The sequence below is a fragment of the Theropithecus gelada genome, chromosome 11 (assembly GCF_003255815.1).
Source record: "Theropithecus gelada isolate Dixy chromosome 11, Tgel_1.0, whole genome shotgun sequence".
Classification (NCBI taxonomy): domain Eukaryota; kingdom Metazoa; phylum Chordata; class Mammalia; order Primates; family Cercopithecidae; genus Theropithecus; species Theropithecus gelada.
The window spans coordinates 49,641,784-49,659,007 of record NC_037679.1 but is presented as its reverse complement, the minus strand read 5'-3'; positions in this window follow the sequence as shown (position 1 = coordinate 49,659,007).

Genomic DNA, 17,224 nt, shown 5'->3' with positions numbered 1-17,224 from the left:
TTCATCAAAACTAAGCATAAAAATACACAGATTTCCCCATGCTTTGGGCCTCCAGTCCTCAAAGCTCCCAAATCATGTAAAACTTATATTAAATAAATGTGTACACCTTTCTCCTGTTTATCTATTATTTGTTATAGCAGACTCAGCCATAAACCTAGCAATGGGAAAAGAAAGATATTTCTTTTCCCTTATACTGAGGCATGTTACATATCCATGTTCTTGAGAAAAAGTAACCTCAGTTTCTGGGAAGTTTATCCACAAGTCACGGTTTCACATGTATTTATATTACTGAATAGTGAAAACACCTCCATCATTTGTTTACTAGAGTGCAAAAGATCAAATGCACAAAATGTGAGGTTGGGTTATTGCAAGGTTGAACAAATGACAATGGTGATCCTGCTGTAGGGAAAGGTGCCAATTTCAAATCAACTTATAATGGGATTCTGGTTATTGCAGTTTCACTCAATCTCATGTTCCAACATGGATTTAGAGAATCATTGCCCATCTGAGCTGCAAGAGGCCTCATGAAACACCTTGGCCCAGGCCCACACTGTCGGCATTTGGATAGCTAAGCCATTCCAGACAGATGCTTTCTTAATGGCTGGCCTCTGAATCTTCTCCAACTCCTCCATGTTCCACTTAGCATTACATTGCTTTTCAGTTGGAAAGGCATTTTTTTTCTTTGACCTGCTGTATCAATTAAATTTTTCTTCTTAATCATTTTTATTCTGTGTGCCATCTAGTCCTCATACAGAGAGTTGTGATTGAGTTAACTTGATTGATACAAACTATGAAATAATGCAATTTATACTTTTCCAATAAATAACAATCCTTTAGAAGTTGGATCACTTAAAAATTAGATGAACAAAGCATTTAATTGTGATTGGTAATCATGCAGCAGCCGGGGGCTAGTCAGGACAATAATGAGGAAGGAAGAAATGCTGTTTCTCTATGTTTAGAACAAACCCCAACCTTGGGGATTCTTCATTTTGAACCAAATTCAAATTGCCTGTTGGAGTTTGTTTACTCTTGGGCAGACATGACTTTCTGTTTCTCCAGAGAGAAAAACAGCTTTACACAGTTTTAAAATAATCTCATAAAGCTTTGGGGGGCTTTATTTGCTCTCATGAAACATTTGGAATGTTAAGGAATCAATCATAAAAATAAAAATTAAATTTTGTGTCTAACAACAAACATTATAAGAGCTTTACAAAATTTATGCAAAATTTACATCTCAAAAACTGACAGGAGTTTAGGAATGAATATATGACACGCATATACTGCTTTGCCAACATTTAATTTCTAACTTTCAGTATATATAAACTATTTATAATAGAGAACACCATTTTCCTAGAATAGACCATAAGCTCCTTGAAAAAAGTGACATTTCTATCTTCTTCACCAATCTATCCCAGAAATTAGCATAGCACTTGTCCCACTATACGAATTAATTGCCTTTATCACCATCGTGAAAACCATGGACTATTTTTATGTGTAAAAAAATAGCATTTTTCCTAATGTTCATAGTATTTTTTTAATCAATGGTGCTGAGACAACTGGATATCTTCAAATAAAAGGAAAGAGTAAACCATGACCTCATATCCAATAAAAATATTGCCTCAAAATTGATCAAAGACCCAATTGTAAGAAATAAAGTAACAAAGCTACCAGAAGGAAACATAGGTGTATATCTCCATGGTCTTTGATTAGGCAATGGTGTCTGACATGACACTTCATCAAAATTAAAAGCTTTTGCACTTCAAAGAACACCATCAAGAAAGTAAAAAGTCAACCCAGAGAACTGTACACTTTAGGAGAATTGTGTGGAATGTGCGTTACTTCCTAATAAAGCTATTTAAAAGATAAAATAAAATAGGGATCAAATTAGAAAAACATGTGAAGTCCTATATAGTAAATACTATAAAACATTACTGAGAGAATAAAAGAAGTTTTAGACAAATGGAGAAATATATCAATATATTTGAAGGCTGAATATTGTAGTAAAGATGTCAATAATCAATCTGTGGTTTATCAAAGCTTTCATATTCTGAAATAGTACAGTCAATAACACCTAAAAAGGATCATTATTTTTTTCTCAAACATCTATCCATGGATCAAAAATTCAAGGATTATTGCTAATAAGACTACCACGTAATTATAAAGGAAAAATTAATCCATTGGTATCAGACTCCTTGCACTATCATTAGAAAATTATAGAGGTGAAAAATTTATAATCTACATTTTAATTCTAGCCAAATTGTAATTTATACATAATGACAATAAATAATTTAAAATATGTAAATCCTCATAAGTGTGACATCAACAAATTCACCCTGAAAAAAAATAAAACGTTGTATGAGACACACCAACAAATTGATAAATGCGTCATGATTGAGCACTCAAAGGTATGAAAGTTTTAATAAGAAGGACTTGTGGTGTACCAGTTTAGTAAACTAGGTAGAGAGCTAAGTCTAACACAAGATTTATGAATAATGTTAAAATGTCAAAGACTATCCAAACAATCTCCAGGTACAGAGCTATAGAGTCAAATCACAATTTTAAAACAACTATTTAGTTTGTAAATACTACAATAAAATGGAGTATGTGTGCAAGTGTGTACACATGTACATTGTGTGTATGCATGTGCATTGTATATGTGCTACCAGCGGGGGAAAGGGAAATGTGTTTCAAGAGATAAAAAGAAACATTAAGTTGATCAATTTAGGAATATTTGAATATATTTGGATGTGCAAAATCAGTAAGTACATTCAAAAAAGTACTTTTTTTCTCTTTTTGAGGAGAAAACAATATGAAATAAAAGAAATATGTATATGAGAAGGGATTTCCGACAAGAAGGGAAATTTTTGTTACAGGGAAATAATAAAGCAACTCATACACCTTCTTTTTTCCAAGTGTAGTATAAATATAGGGCCTCATAACCCAGAAGATTAAGGTGGAAATCAAGGGCTTAATTCTGAATATAGTTTGCTGTTCTTTCCTTCTTCGTGGATTAGATCATTCATATATTTCCTGAAACACAGATGCAGAAAAATAAGAACATTTTCATATTCACTAAAACTCCTATCATTATAATTTTAAAATATAAAAACATGGATAGGCTTTACATTAATGTCAAGTTTTGTGAAATCTGTTTTTGATAATACATAAAGTCATAAAATATGGATAATTCAGGATGAAATTAAAATTCATAAATTGCTCCTGTGTAGTGTTTAACTTATAATATATGCATAAAAATCACAGATATTTTCTTCTTTCTAACTTCCCCTGGGTATTTCCTCCCTAACCATACATTAACCAAATGTAATTCCTGAAGTTGATGTGCAGTTTACTCTGCTGATTCTTTCCTTCCAAGCAGAATAACTTAAATTAAAATGGGTTTCATGACTTGCCATGACAGGCTAACTACTGATAGACTAGTCTTCCTGCCATACAAACTATAGATCTGTATGTGACAACTGTTGGCAGACATTGAAAAAGAATTCCTCAAGAAAAATGAAACTCAAAATGATTAGTTGGTAATCACTCTGAATCTTGTCATAGGGACAATATCCTGTTAATTGCACAGGAAGCTAGAGAGCAAGCAAGGGAAAACTGATTATTGAGAAGAGTGGGTATAAATCAGAATTTGTTATTGCTGAATTAGCTGAAATCTTTGGAAAAGAGAACCAAAGAAAAGAGGAGCAATATTTGAATAGCAAAATACATGAGGATAAAATGGAGTTTACCCAGGAACCGAAGCTTGGTTTGGCGTTCTAACATGAATGTCAATTATTAACAGAATAAAAAATAAAATCATTTTATCTTCCTAGTAGATACAGAAAAAATACTTTTTTTAAAAAAATCAGCATTTATGCATGATAAAAACTCTCAGGAAACTACAAAGAAGAGGGGACTTTCACAAATTGATAACAAGCATCAAAAAAAAAAAAAAAAAGAAAAAAGAAAAAGAAAGAAAGAAAGAAAAGAAAAAAAAAAAAAACTACAGCTAATGTAATACTTAAATGTGAACTATTGAATGTTTCACTCCTAAGACAGGAAACAAGGAAATCCTACTCCTCAATATTTACTGAAGAAAATTAAATCTGCTGTATAAAAGTTCATGAGCATTAATATTTATGATATTATTTGTAATGCTTCCAAACTGTAACCAACCCAGATATCCATCAATGAGCAATTGGGGAGAAAAAAGAAAAAAAAAATACTTGCAAGTGAAAGGAGCCAGATATAAAAAGATAATTTTTGTATCATTTCCTTTAAATGACATTCTGAAACACTTAAAGCTAATGCATAGTGATAGAAAGTATCTCAACGGTTGCCTAGTGACAAGGATGAGGGGGAGACTGATTGCAAAGTGGCCAGTAACAATTTTCTTGTGTGATGGAAATGTTGTGCATTTTGATTCAGATAGTGATTGCATGAAGCAACATATTTGTCAAAACTAATCCAGCTCTACACTAAAAATGTGTGCCTTACACTGAAAGGGAATTATACCTCAATAAAATGATCTAATAAATACAAGCATAAAATACATTGCTCTTGCAGATTTTGTACTCAAATATAATAATTAGGTTTGTTTTACCTTGATACAAATTATTATCATACAAAACAGAAACGGCAATACTTCATTACTTTCATGGAGAGAGATTCAAGTCAGGCAGAAGCAGGCTCTTTTCAATTCTACAAGTAACTATTGGGTGTCTACAGTCTGCCTGGAATCATGAAGGGAATACAGGACAGGAAGATGCACAGGACAGTGTGTCCTCAGAAGCTTAAGACGCTATGACATTCAATGAGTAATTTAACCTCATTAAGTTGCATTTTCTACAAATGAAAACTAGGGATATTAATACTTATTTTATGACGATTCTGTAAGGATAAAAATAGGGAAAATACATAGATGAAAAGGGATTGCAATTTGGCAAATTACTATAAAAGTGAATAAAATAAAGTCCATATGGCAAAAGAAAGAATACAATTAAGTTCTTAAAGAATAGAATAGTTTGAAAATAATGATATAAAATATATAGCAAGAAACACTGCTTCAGATAAATGAGAATACTTTTTGAAACCTCCAAAGAACAGATTATCATCCTATATAAACTTGTAAACATTTTTTAAAAATGGTAGAAATTTCTTAATTGATTTCAATAAGCTGGTATGACTCTGTACTAAAAGCTGATTAAGATAGCTTGCAAAAAAAGTAATCCATGTGTAAATATAGATTGATTCATTCTAAATAAATTATTGGTAAGTCAATCCCAATAGTATATTAAAATAATACATCAGATGAGTGAAAGTTTATTCCAGGAATGCAAGGACAGTTCAACATTATAAAATTCATTAATGCTTTTTTTTTGCATTAATAATTTAAAGAAGAACAAATACTTATAATCATCTCTAAGGATTCTAAAAAACCTAATGATAAAATTGAACATCCATTTTGATTTTTAAAAGCTTTTAACGAATTAGAAATTGAAGATGACTTTACGACCACTACTTTCAATGATATGACTTACTGCCTAGAAAATCTGAGATAATCAACTGGTGAATATCCAGAATAAAGAATACTTTATTACAATGTCTGGATATATGATAAATATCTATTTTAAAATCGTTAGTTATATTTTATGCCAGCTATTACTTATTAGAAAGAAAAAACAATTTTAATAGGTCGCAAATATGAGTGACCTAAGAATAAACTTAACAAAATTTATCTGAGATCTATATGGAAAAAAAACTGGAAAACTTCATTTAGACCCAAAAAAGTTGAAAAAAAAGAAAAATAATATGATGCTGAATTAGTTATTCTTCCTGGAATTTTCACTGTGTATCAGGTATATTAATTTCTAGCATTGTGACTGCTTTAAACAGTTTTCTAGTTATCTCCTAGGAAACATCCTACGTAGCTTTCAAAATCAAGCACAAATTTCTCCCCTTCCCACACATTTCATTAAAGTCTCACTGATTCTATCTTCTGGTTTTCCATAGGTCTTTCTCCAGACATCTGAATTTGTTGGTGTTTGTTTGTTGACAACCATTTTACATACATGTTACTCTGTTAACAGAGATTGTTAACTGCGTCTAGCATGTAGTAGTTATAGGTATTCAACATTTATTTACTTATTAAGTATTAAGCACCTGAATCTATGTAAAAGATTTCTGGGGTATTGTTGATAGGCATAGTTTCCCATTTATATTTTTTCTGGAAATACTTAAGCTGTAATACAAAACTAATTATACTGCATATAGACAAAAGCTAATATGTTTAGCTACATATAATCAATCTTAAGTGTGTAGATTTCTTACAAAGAGAAGTGCTGAGTGATCATCAGATTCAAAATGCATTCATCTGACCTGCATATAGAGCCTCAACATGAATGCCAATTCACGGCTCAATTTATCTGTAATGGAATTAAACAGGTCTTCTTATTTTGTTTCTCTTCACTAGAACTCTATTTTCTGATGCTTATGTTTAAAATTATTCTACAGTTTTGATTTCTGAGACTACTATGCCATCAATACCCACAAAACTCAACTCACCCACTGATTCTTAGTATTAAATTAACCTCTACACTTATCCTTGGCCCCCATCTGAGTTCACCTGAAGCTAGAGTAGACAACTACTTAAATGCTGAAATCGCCCATCTCAGGTGCTTCTCTGCTTCCCTACCTGAAGGATTCTCTGACACCAGGAGAGCTGTACCTGAAGGGCCAGTATTGCTGAATCTGAGCACAAACCTAAACCAATGTTCCAGCTTCCCAAGAGATGTTAATCCCATGTTAATCTCCCAAAAGATGAATCTAAAGCATATGTCACCTGGTTTCTGGCATTCACCTGAACATCCTTGCACTTTGTAACGGCTTTCCCCCTTCCTTCTCTTTCATTCCACACTTCTACCTTCCACATCGCCACTCCTCCCCAAGCCACACTCTCTCACCTGTTCTTCCTGGAATTAGCTTCCCAATAAACAACTTGCTCCCAACATCCTTGACTCTGGTATGCTTTGGAGTGACACAAAAGTAGGGTTTGTTTGTTTTTTTATTTGTTTTGGATTAAGGGGAACTTAGCATATTTTGCAAGAGTTTAGCCTCTTATGCTTTTGTTTCTATTTTACTCCTTGAGTCGTACCAATGGGTTCATTGTGTTTTATTAGTAGTGTAAACACCTTTAGCCCATTCAGTGTTCAATCTTTTTTTCTCTACGTGGTACTATTTCCTTGAGTATTTGTATGAAAATAGTTAGAGTCCAGGTCATATGAAAAGGCATATTATTATTTTTTCAAGTAGAAGAAACAGTTGAAGAGCAAGATACAAGGCAAAAAGTGCCAAGCAGTGCTATCTCGCTCTCTCTGTCTCTGTCTCTCTCTGTCTCTGTCTCTGTCTCTCTCTGGGATATTTTTGTTAGTTTTGAAACAATATTACCTCAAATATGTCCTTGAATAGTATAACTTTGGTTTTCTAAACCTAATTGGAATATGTTACATTAAATCCATTGAAAACATAAAACTAGAACAGTACACATTGACTATAGCATTCTAAGGGACAATATTTGGCTTAGAAAAACAATGTCTAAAGTCCTTACATTTGGCTTAGAAAAACAATGTCTAAAGTCCTTACATTCATATATATATATATATATATATTTGCAAAAATTTTAAGACTTCAATTCCAAGATTCAGTCTATTATTGTGTCAGTCTGCTTTGAAGCATTTTGCCCTATTAATGTTGAGTTTTTATAGTCCATAATCTTGAAATAATTTGATCCAATGTATTTTAAATCTATAACAACTTTTACATTTTGTTAAAACGCACATTTCTGAATGATGCCAAAAAACGCCCACGAATTTCCTTTTCTTTTTTTTTTTTTTTGTTTTTTTAATTAATTTATTTTTTTAGGATGATTTATTTTTATTTATTTTTTAAATTATTATTATACTTTAAGTTCTAGGGTACATGTGCATAATGTGCAGGTTTGTTACATATGTATACTTGTGCCATGTTGGTGTGCCGCACCCATCAACTCGTCAGCACCCATCAACTCGTCATTTACATCAGGTATAACTCCCAATGCAATCCCTCCCCCCTCCACCCTCCCCATGATAGGCCCTGGTAGGTGATGTTCCCCTTCCCGAGTCCAAGTGATCTCATTGTTCAGTTCCCACCTATGAGTGAGAACATGCAGTGTTTGGTTTTCTGTTCTTGTGATAGTTTGCTGAGAATGATGGTTTCCAGCTGCATCCATGACCCTACAAAGGACACAAACTCATCCTTTTTTATGGCTGCATAGTATTCCATGGTGTATATGTACCACATTTTCTTAATCCAGTCTGTCACTGATGGACATTTGGGTTGATTCCAAGTCTATGCTATTGTGAATAGTGCTGCAATAAACATACATGTGCATGTGTCTTTATAGCAGCATGATTTATAATCCCTTGGGTATATACCCAGCAATGGGATGGCTGGGTCATATGGTACTTCTAGTTCTAGATCCTTGAGGAATCGCCATACTGTTTTCCATAATGGTTGAACTAGTTTACAATCCCACCAACAGTGTAAAAGTGTTCCTATTTCTCCACATCCTCTCCAGTACCTGTTGTTTCCTGACTTTTTAATGATCGCCATTTTAACTGGTGTGAGATGGTATCTCATTGTGGTTTTGATTTGCATTTCTCTGATGGCCAGTGATGATGAGCATTTTTTCATGTGTCTGTTGGCTGTATGAATGTCTTCTTTTGAGAACTGTCTGTTCATATCCTTTGCCCACTTTTTGATGGGGTTGTTTGTTTTTTTCTTATAAATTTGTTGGAGTTCTTTGTAGGTTCTGGATATTAGCCCTTTGTCAGATGAGTAGATTGCAAAAATTTTCTCCCATTCTGCAGGTTGCCTGTTCACTCTGATGGTAGTTTCTTTTGCTGTAAAGAAGCTCCTTAGTTTAATTAGATCCCATTTGTCAATTTTGGCTTTTGTTGCCATTGCTTTTGGTGTTTTAGACATGAACTCCTTGCCGATGCCTATGTCCTGAATGGTATTACCTAGGTTTTCTTCTAGGGTTTTTATGATTTTAGGTCTAACATTTAAGTCTCTAACCTATCTTGAATTAATTTTCGTATAAGGAGTAAGGAAAGGATCCAGTTTCAGCTTTCTACTTATGGCTAGCCAATTTTCCCAGCACCATTTATTCAATAGGGAATCCTTTCCCCATTTCTTGTTTTTGTCAGGTTTGTCAAAGATCAGATGGCTGTAGATGTGTGGTATTATTTCTGAGGACTCTGTTCTGTTCCATTGGTCTATATCTCTGTTTTGGTACCAGTACAATGCTGTTTTGGTTACTGTAGCCTTGTAGTATAGTTTGAAGTCAGGTAGCGTGATGCCTCCAGCTTTGTTCTTTTGACTTAGGATTGTCTTGGCAATGCAGGCTCTTTTTTGATTCCATATGAACTTTAAAGCAGTTTTTTCCAATTCTGTGAAGAAACTCATTGGTAGCTTGATGGGGATGGCATTGAATCTATAAATTACCTTGGGCAGTACGGCCATTTTCATGATATTGATTCTTCCTATCCATGAGCATGGTATGTTCTTCCATTTGTTTGTGTCCTCTTTTATTTCACTGAGCAGTGGTTTGTAGTTATCCTTGAAGAAGTCCTTTACATCCCTTGTAAGTTGGATTCCTAGGTATTTTATTCTCTTTGAAGCAATTGTGAATGGAAGTTCATTCCTGATTTGGCTCTCTGTTTGTCTGTTACTGGTGTATAAGAATGCTTGTGATTTTTGCACATTAATTTTGTATCCTGAGACTTTGCTGAAGTTTCTTATCAGCTTAAGGAGATTTTGGGCTGAGACAATGGGGTTTTCTAAATATACAATCATGTCATCTGCAAAGAGGGACAATTTGACTTCTTCTTTTCCTAACTGAATACCCTTGATTTCTTTCTCTTGCCTAATTGCCCTAGCCAGAACTTCCAACACTATGTTGAATAGGAGTCGTGAGAGAGGGCATCCCTGTCTTGTGCCAGTTTTCAAAGGGAATTTTTCAAGTTTTTGCCCATTGAGTATGATATTGGCTGTGGGTTTGTCATAAATAGCTCTTATTATTTTGAGGTACATTCCATCAATACCGAATTTATTGAGCGTTTTTAGCATGAAGGGCTGTTGAATTTTGTCAAAGGCCTTTTCTGCATCTGTTGAGATAATCATGTGGTTCTTGTCTTTGGTTCTGTTTATATGCTGGATTACATTTATTGATTTGCATATGTTGAACCAGCCTTGCATCCCAGGGATGAAGCCCACTTGATCATGGTGGATAAGCTTTTAGATGTGCTGCTGGATGCAGTTTGCCAGTATTTTATTGAGGATTTTTGCATCGATGTTCACCAGGGATATTGGTCTAAAATTCTCTTTTCTTGTTGTGTCTCTGCCAGGCTTTGGTAAAGTGAGTTAGGGAGGATTCCCTCTTTTTCTATTGATTGGAATAGTTTCAAAAGGAATGGTACCAGCTCCTCCTTGTACCTCTGGTAGAATTCAGCTGTGAATCCATCTGGTCCTGGACTTTTTTTGGTTGGTAGGCTATTAATTATTGCCTCAATTTCAGAGCCTGCTATTGGTCTATTCAGGGATTCAGCTTCTTCCCGGTTTAGTCTTGGGAGAGTGTAAGTGTCCAGGAAATTATCCATTTCTTCTAGATTTTCTAGTTTATTTGTGTAGAGGTGTTTATAGCATTCTCTGATGGTAGTTTGTATTTCTGTGGGGTTGGTGGTGATATCCCCTTTATCATATTTTATTGCATCTATTTGATTCTTCTCTCTTTTCTTCTTTATTAGTCTTGCTAGCAGTCTATCAATTTTGTTGATCTTTTCAAAAAACCAACTCCTGGATTCATTGATTTTTTGGAGGGTTTTTTGTGTCTCTATCTCCTTCAGTTCTGCTCTGATCTTAATTATTTCTTGCCTTCTGCTAGCTTTTGAATGTGCTTGCTCTTGCTTCTCTAGTTCTTTTAATTGTGATGTTACAGTGTCAATTTTAGATCTTTCCAGCTTTCTCTTGTGGGCATTTAGTGCTATAAATTTCCCTCTACACACTGCTTTAAATGTGTCCCAGAGATTCTGGTATGTTGTATCTTTGTTCTCATTGGTTTCAAAGAACATTTTTAATTCTGCCTTCATTTCGTTATGCACCTAGTAGTCATTCAGGAGTAGTTTATTCAGTTTCCATGTAGTTGAGCGGTTTTGATTGAGTTTCTTAGTTCTGAGTTCTAGTTTGATTGCACTGTGGTCTGAGAGACAGTTTGTTATAATTTCCGTTCTTGTACCTTTTCTGAGGAGTGCTTTACTTCCAATTATGTGGTCAATTTTGGAATAAGTGTGATGTGCTGCTGGGAAGAATGTATATTCTGTTGATTTGGGGTGGAGAGTTCTGTAGATGTCTATTAGGTCTGCTTGCTGCAGAGATGAGTTCAATTCCTGGATATCCTTGTTAACTTTCTGTCTCGTAGATCTGTCTAATGTTGACAGTGGGGTGTTGAAGTCTCCCATTATTATTGTATGGGAGTCTAAATCTCTTTCTAAGTCTCTAAGGACTTCCTTTATGAATCTGGGTGCTCCTGTATTGGGTGCATATATATTTAGGATAGTTAGCTCTTCCTGTTGAATTGATCTCTTTACCATTATGTACTGGCCTTCTTTGTCTCTTCTGATCTTTGATGGCTTAAAGTCTGTTTTATCAGAGACTAGGATTGCAACCCCTGCTTTTTTTTGTTCTCCATTTGCTTGGTAAATCTTCCTCCATCCCTTTATTTTGAGCCTATGTATGTCTCTGCCTGTGAGATGGGTCTCCTGAATACAGCAAACTGATGGGTCTTGACTCTTTATCCAGTTTGCCAGTCTGTGTCTTTTAATAGGAGCATTTAGTCCATTTACATTTAAGGTTAATACTGTTATGTGTGAACTTGATCCTGCCATTATGATATTAACTGGTTATTTTGCTCGTTAGTTGATGCAGTTTCTTCCTAGCCTCGATGGTCTTTACCTTTTGGCATGTTTTTGCAATGGCTGGTACCGGTTGTTCCTTTCCATGTTTTGTGCTTCCTTCAGCATCTCTTGTAAGGCAGCCCTGGTGTTGACAAAATCTCTAAGCATTTGCTTATCTGTAAAGGATTTTATTTCTCCTTCACTTATGAAACTTAGTTTGGCTGGATATGAAATTCTGGGTTTAAAATTCTTTTCTTTAAGAATGTTGAATATTGGCCCCCACTCTCTTCTGGCTTGTAGAGTTTCTGCCGAGAGATCTACTGTTAGTCTGATGGGCTTCCCTTTGTGGGTAACCCGACCTTTCTCTCTGGCTGCCCTTAAGATTTTTTCCTTCATTTCAACTTTGGTGAATCTGGCAGTTATGCGTCTTGGAGTTGCTCTTGTCGAGGAGTATCTTTGTGGCGTTCTCTGTATTTCCTGAATTTGAATGTTGGCCTGCCCTACTAGGTTGGGGAAGTTCTCCTGGATGATATCCTGAAGAGTGAATTTCCTTTTCAATAGCATTTATAGGGAACATTCGTAACTATCTATTCTTGAATGTTCTTTGACAGTTCATGAATCTTTCGTATCACTGACCATTTTCTGGTTTTTCCCAGGCAATTAATGTTGACAATGCTCCAACAATAGATTCTTATTATTATACATGCTTCTAGTATCTGGTAAAACTCAACAGATCCACTGATTCTTAGAATTCAATTTATCTTTACATTTATGCGTAGTAAACCAATTGTTCCAAAACTTACAATGTTCTTCAAACCCAGGTGTTGGAATTTCTCCCTGGCATTTAAAAGTGTCACAGAGTAGACTTATAGCTTTTATGTTTTATTTTAAATGATCAGCTACTTCAAAAAATGTCCACTTAAAATAATTACCAGATGAAAGAATGGAATAAATCTAACTGTAAAAAATTTAGAAATACTCGATCAATTATAGAAAATACTTGTCTAAACTAGTAAATTCTTAAAGTTTTGGGAACTAACATTTTACTAAAATTTTGGTAAGTTATTTTGCAGCTTCAACAGAGAATATATTTTTCACTTGCTTTTTTCCCCCCTTCATCTAAATCATACTATCTGCTGAGGGGTTTCATAGCTACCTCAAAATTATGACCAATAAAATGTCACCCTAAATTCTGATACCATGTATCATTAGTAAAAAGGTTTGCTATGTATTTCTCAATAGAAGAGTGTCGAAATATGGTAGGTTGAAAAATAAGCAGACATAATAAAGAGGACTGTAGTGAGGTAAAGTCTATCTTCTCTTGGCTTTCTCAGATCATTTATCTTTCATGTGAACTATTCTTTCTTGGAGGCAGTTCTCTTTGGCAACTCTTTACTCATGTATTTATCAGGGTGTAAAGATGACACTCTGTCCTAGGAAGGCAAGCTAGACAAGGGTAACTTTTTTGAGAATAAAATATATTTTTTAAAAAAGGTATTGAAACTCTATTTTTCTCATTAAAGAGAGAGTTTTTTGTATTCTTTATTATTATCCTTCTCCTACAGTTGGAGAATTAAATAATATTCTGAAGGTCAAGACAAGGGCATTAGTTTAAGAAATAGACAAGCAAGTGGCAGACTATTCAGCCTGAGGCCAATACAGGCTTTAGGTGAAAACTGCAAGAGAAGTCCAGCCTAAATCACTAAAGCAAGATACTACACAGTAATCTGGGAGGGAACGCCGAAGCGACAGGGTAATTGTTTTTAAAACAAAACATTTATCAGAATTGCCTGTAGACTTTTTCAAAAACCCAGACTCTTGAATTTGACCTAGCAAATTGGGCCCTCTAAAATTGGACTCAGGAAGTTAGATTAAAAAAAAAAAAAAGGAAGAAAGAAAACTCAGATGCACAGCCAGGGATGACAGTTCTAGCTGATGGTAAAGAATATGCATTTTGTGAAATGATATTTCCCTGTGAAATATCCATGGGAGCTCCCACATATAACTTTCGTGAAACTAAAATGATGAGTGGTATCTGAGAGAGATTCCATGGTAGAACAGATTCTGATTTCAGTAAACTTTTGTGCAACTGATTGACTTTTGGTATCTGCTTAGAATTAGCCTGTATATAATATGCTCCACTTTATATAGCCTCACTCATCTAACTGCAAAATATAAGTACAAGAATAAATAAACCCTATAGCCGTATCTAGCTTTAAATTATATTCTATTTTCTATGTATGCCCTTCATGCAATAGTTGCATTTTTAAAAAAATGTGTAAATTATTTTTTGTAATTTAAATCAGATTTTTTTCTGTTGATTTATACTCTCATTTCAAATATTCTTCATTTAAAATAAATTTTATTTTATATATTTAAATTACACAATATGATATTGTGGGATACATATAGATAGCAAAAAGCCTACTAAGTTGAAGCAAATTAATGTATCCATCATCTTACATAGTCACTCATTGTTTTGTTTTTCCTGCCAAGAACAGCTAAAATCTACTCACTTAACAAGAATCTAAGTGAATATACAGTACAATTTTATTGCCTATAGCCCTCATGTTGTACATTAAATTTCTAGAATCATTATTCTACATCTCTATTATTTAGTAGGTCAGAGGATCTGACCCATATCTTTCATGTCGTTCATTTCCTCCCCCTGCTCCACCACCCCTGGTAATCATTGCTTTCATCTCTATCTTTGCATATTTAAGTTAAATCATTATTTTTCTAGACTCCACATATAAGTGAGACCATGTGATATATATTTTTCTTTTCTCTGTCTGGCTTATTTTAATTAGGATATTGTTTTCCATGTACATGGTAGCAAATGGCAAGGTTCATTTATTTTCAGGGCTGAATAATATTCATTTGTACACCGGTAGCATATTTTATCAATTCATCCATAGATGGACACAAGTTGTTTTCATGTCTTGGTTATTGTTGGTAATGCTGCAATAAACATGGGAATGCATGTATCTTTATGAAATGGTGACAGTTTCCTTTGTGTATATGTTCAGAAGATGGACTGTAAGGTCATATGGTAGTTCCTTTTTTAGTTTTTATTTTTTTTGAGACAGAGTCTCACTCTGTTGCCCCGGCTGGAGTGCAGAGGTGTGACCTCAGCTCACTGAAACCTCCGCCTCCCAGGTTCAAGAGATTCTCCTGCGTCAGCCTCTCAAGTAGCTGGAATTGCAGGCACACGCCACCACACCTGGCTAGTTTTTATATTTTTAGTAGAGACAGGATTTCACCATATTGGTCAGGCTGCTCTTGAACTCCTGACCTCAGAAGGATCCACCCACCTTGGCCTCCCAAAGTGCTGGGATTACAGGTGTGAGCCACCACACCCAGCCCAATTTTTAGTTTATTTAGAAACCTCTTACCGTTTCCCATAATAATAGCTGTACCAATCTACATTCCCACCAGCAATGTACTACAGGTACTTTTTCTTCACACCCTTATTACCATTAACTTTTTTTTTTTTTTTTTTTTTTTACTTTTCAATAATAACAATTCTAACAGGTATGAGATGGCGTCTCATAGTGGTTTTGATTCACATTTCCATAATGATTAACAATGTTGAGCAACTTTTCATATACCTGTTGGCCATTTTTATGTCTTGTTTGGGAAACTGTCTATTCAGGTCTTCTACTAATTTTTTTAATCAGCTTTTTTGTTTTTTCACTATTTGGTGTATGAATATAAATTCTGGATGTTAACCCCTTATCAGATATATGATTTGCAAATATGTTTCCCAATCCATAGGCTGCTGTTTCATTTCATTGATTTCTTACTTTGGTGTGCAGAAACTTTTAGTTTGATATAGTTCCACTTATATATTTTTGCTTTTGTGGGCTGAACTTTTGATGTGAAATCTAAAAAGTTCTTGCCAAGGCCAAGGTCTGTGATCATTTCCCTCATGTTCTTTTATAGGAGTTTTATAGTTTCTGGTCTTATATTCATGGCTTTTAAAAATCTATTTTGAATGGATATTTGTCTGTGGTATAAACATTCAATTTTATTCTTGTCATATGGAAATCTAGTTTTCTCAGCACCATTCATTGAAGACTATCTTTTCTCCATTGTGTTCTCTTGACATCGTTGTCAAAATCAATTGACCACATGTTTGAATTTATTTCTGGGCTGTTTGTTCCGTTCCACTGGTATACACGTCTATTTTTAATTTCATTACTATACTGTTTTTATCACTGTAGTTTTGCAATATAATTTAAAATCAGGAAGTGATATCTCCAACTTTGTTTTTTCTGTATCAAAATTGCTTTGACAATTTGGGACATTTTAATGGTTCTTCATACATTTTAGGATTTTATTTTCTATTTATCTGAAGAACACCACTAAGATTTTGATAGAGATTGTGTGAAATCTGTATATTGCTTTTGGTAGTATGGACATTTTAACAATTTAATTCTATTACATAACCATGGGGTAATTTTTTATTTATTTGCATCATCTTCAAATTCTTTCATGAATGTTTTATAGTTTCAGTGGATAGATCTTTCACCTCTGGTTAAATTTATTCCTAGTTTTTTATGCTACTGAAAATAGAATTTTTAAAATTTTCTTTCTCAGTTATATAATTAGTTGTGCATAAAATGCTACTAAGTTTGTATGTTGCTTTTGAATCCTACAACTTTATTGAATTTATTTGTTGTAACAATTTTTTGGTGGAATCATTGGGTATTTTTACATATAAGATTATGGGATCTTTAAATAGAGATAATTTTACTTCCTTTCAGATTTGCATGCCTTTTATTTCTTTTTCTTGTCTGATGGCTCTTGCTAGCACTTCCAGTAATATTTTGGATAGAAGTGGCAAGAGTAGACATCCTCAACTTGTACTGTATTCTAGTGGAAAATCTTTCAGCTTTTCCTCATTGATAATAAATGTCAGCTCTGGGTTTTTCATCAATGGCCTTGTAATGTTGAGAAACTTTCATTCTATACTTAAACTGTTGAGAATTTTTATCGAGTATGGATATTAGATTTTGTCCAATTCTTTTTCCATGTTGATTTAGGTGATCGTGTGGTTTTTATATTTCATTCTGATAATGTGATGTATTTTATTCATTCATTTGTGCAAGATAAACCACTCTTGTATGCCAGGAGTAAATCCCACTTGGTCATGATGTATCATCTTTTTTATATGTTGTTGGATTCTGTTTGCTAATAACTTATTGAGGATATGTGCATCAATATTCATCAGA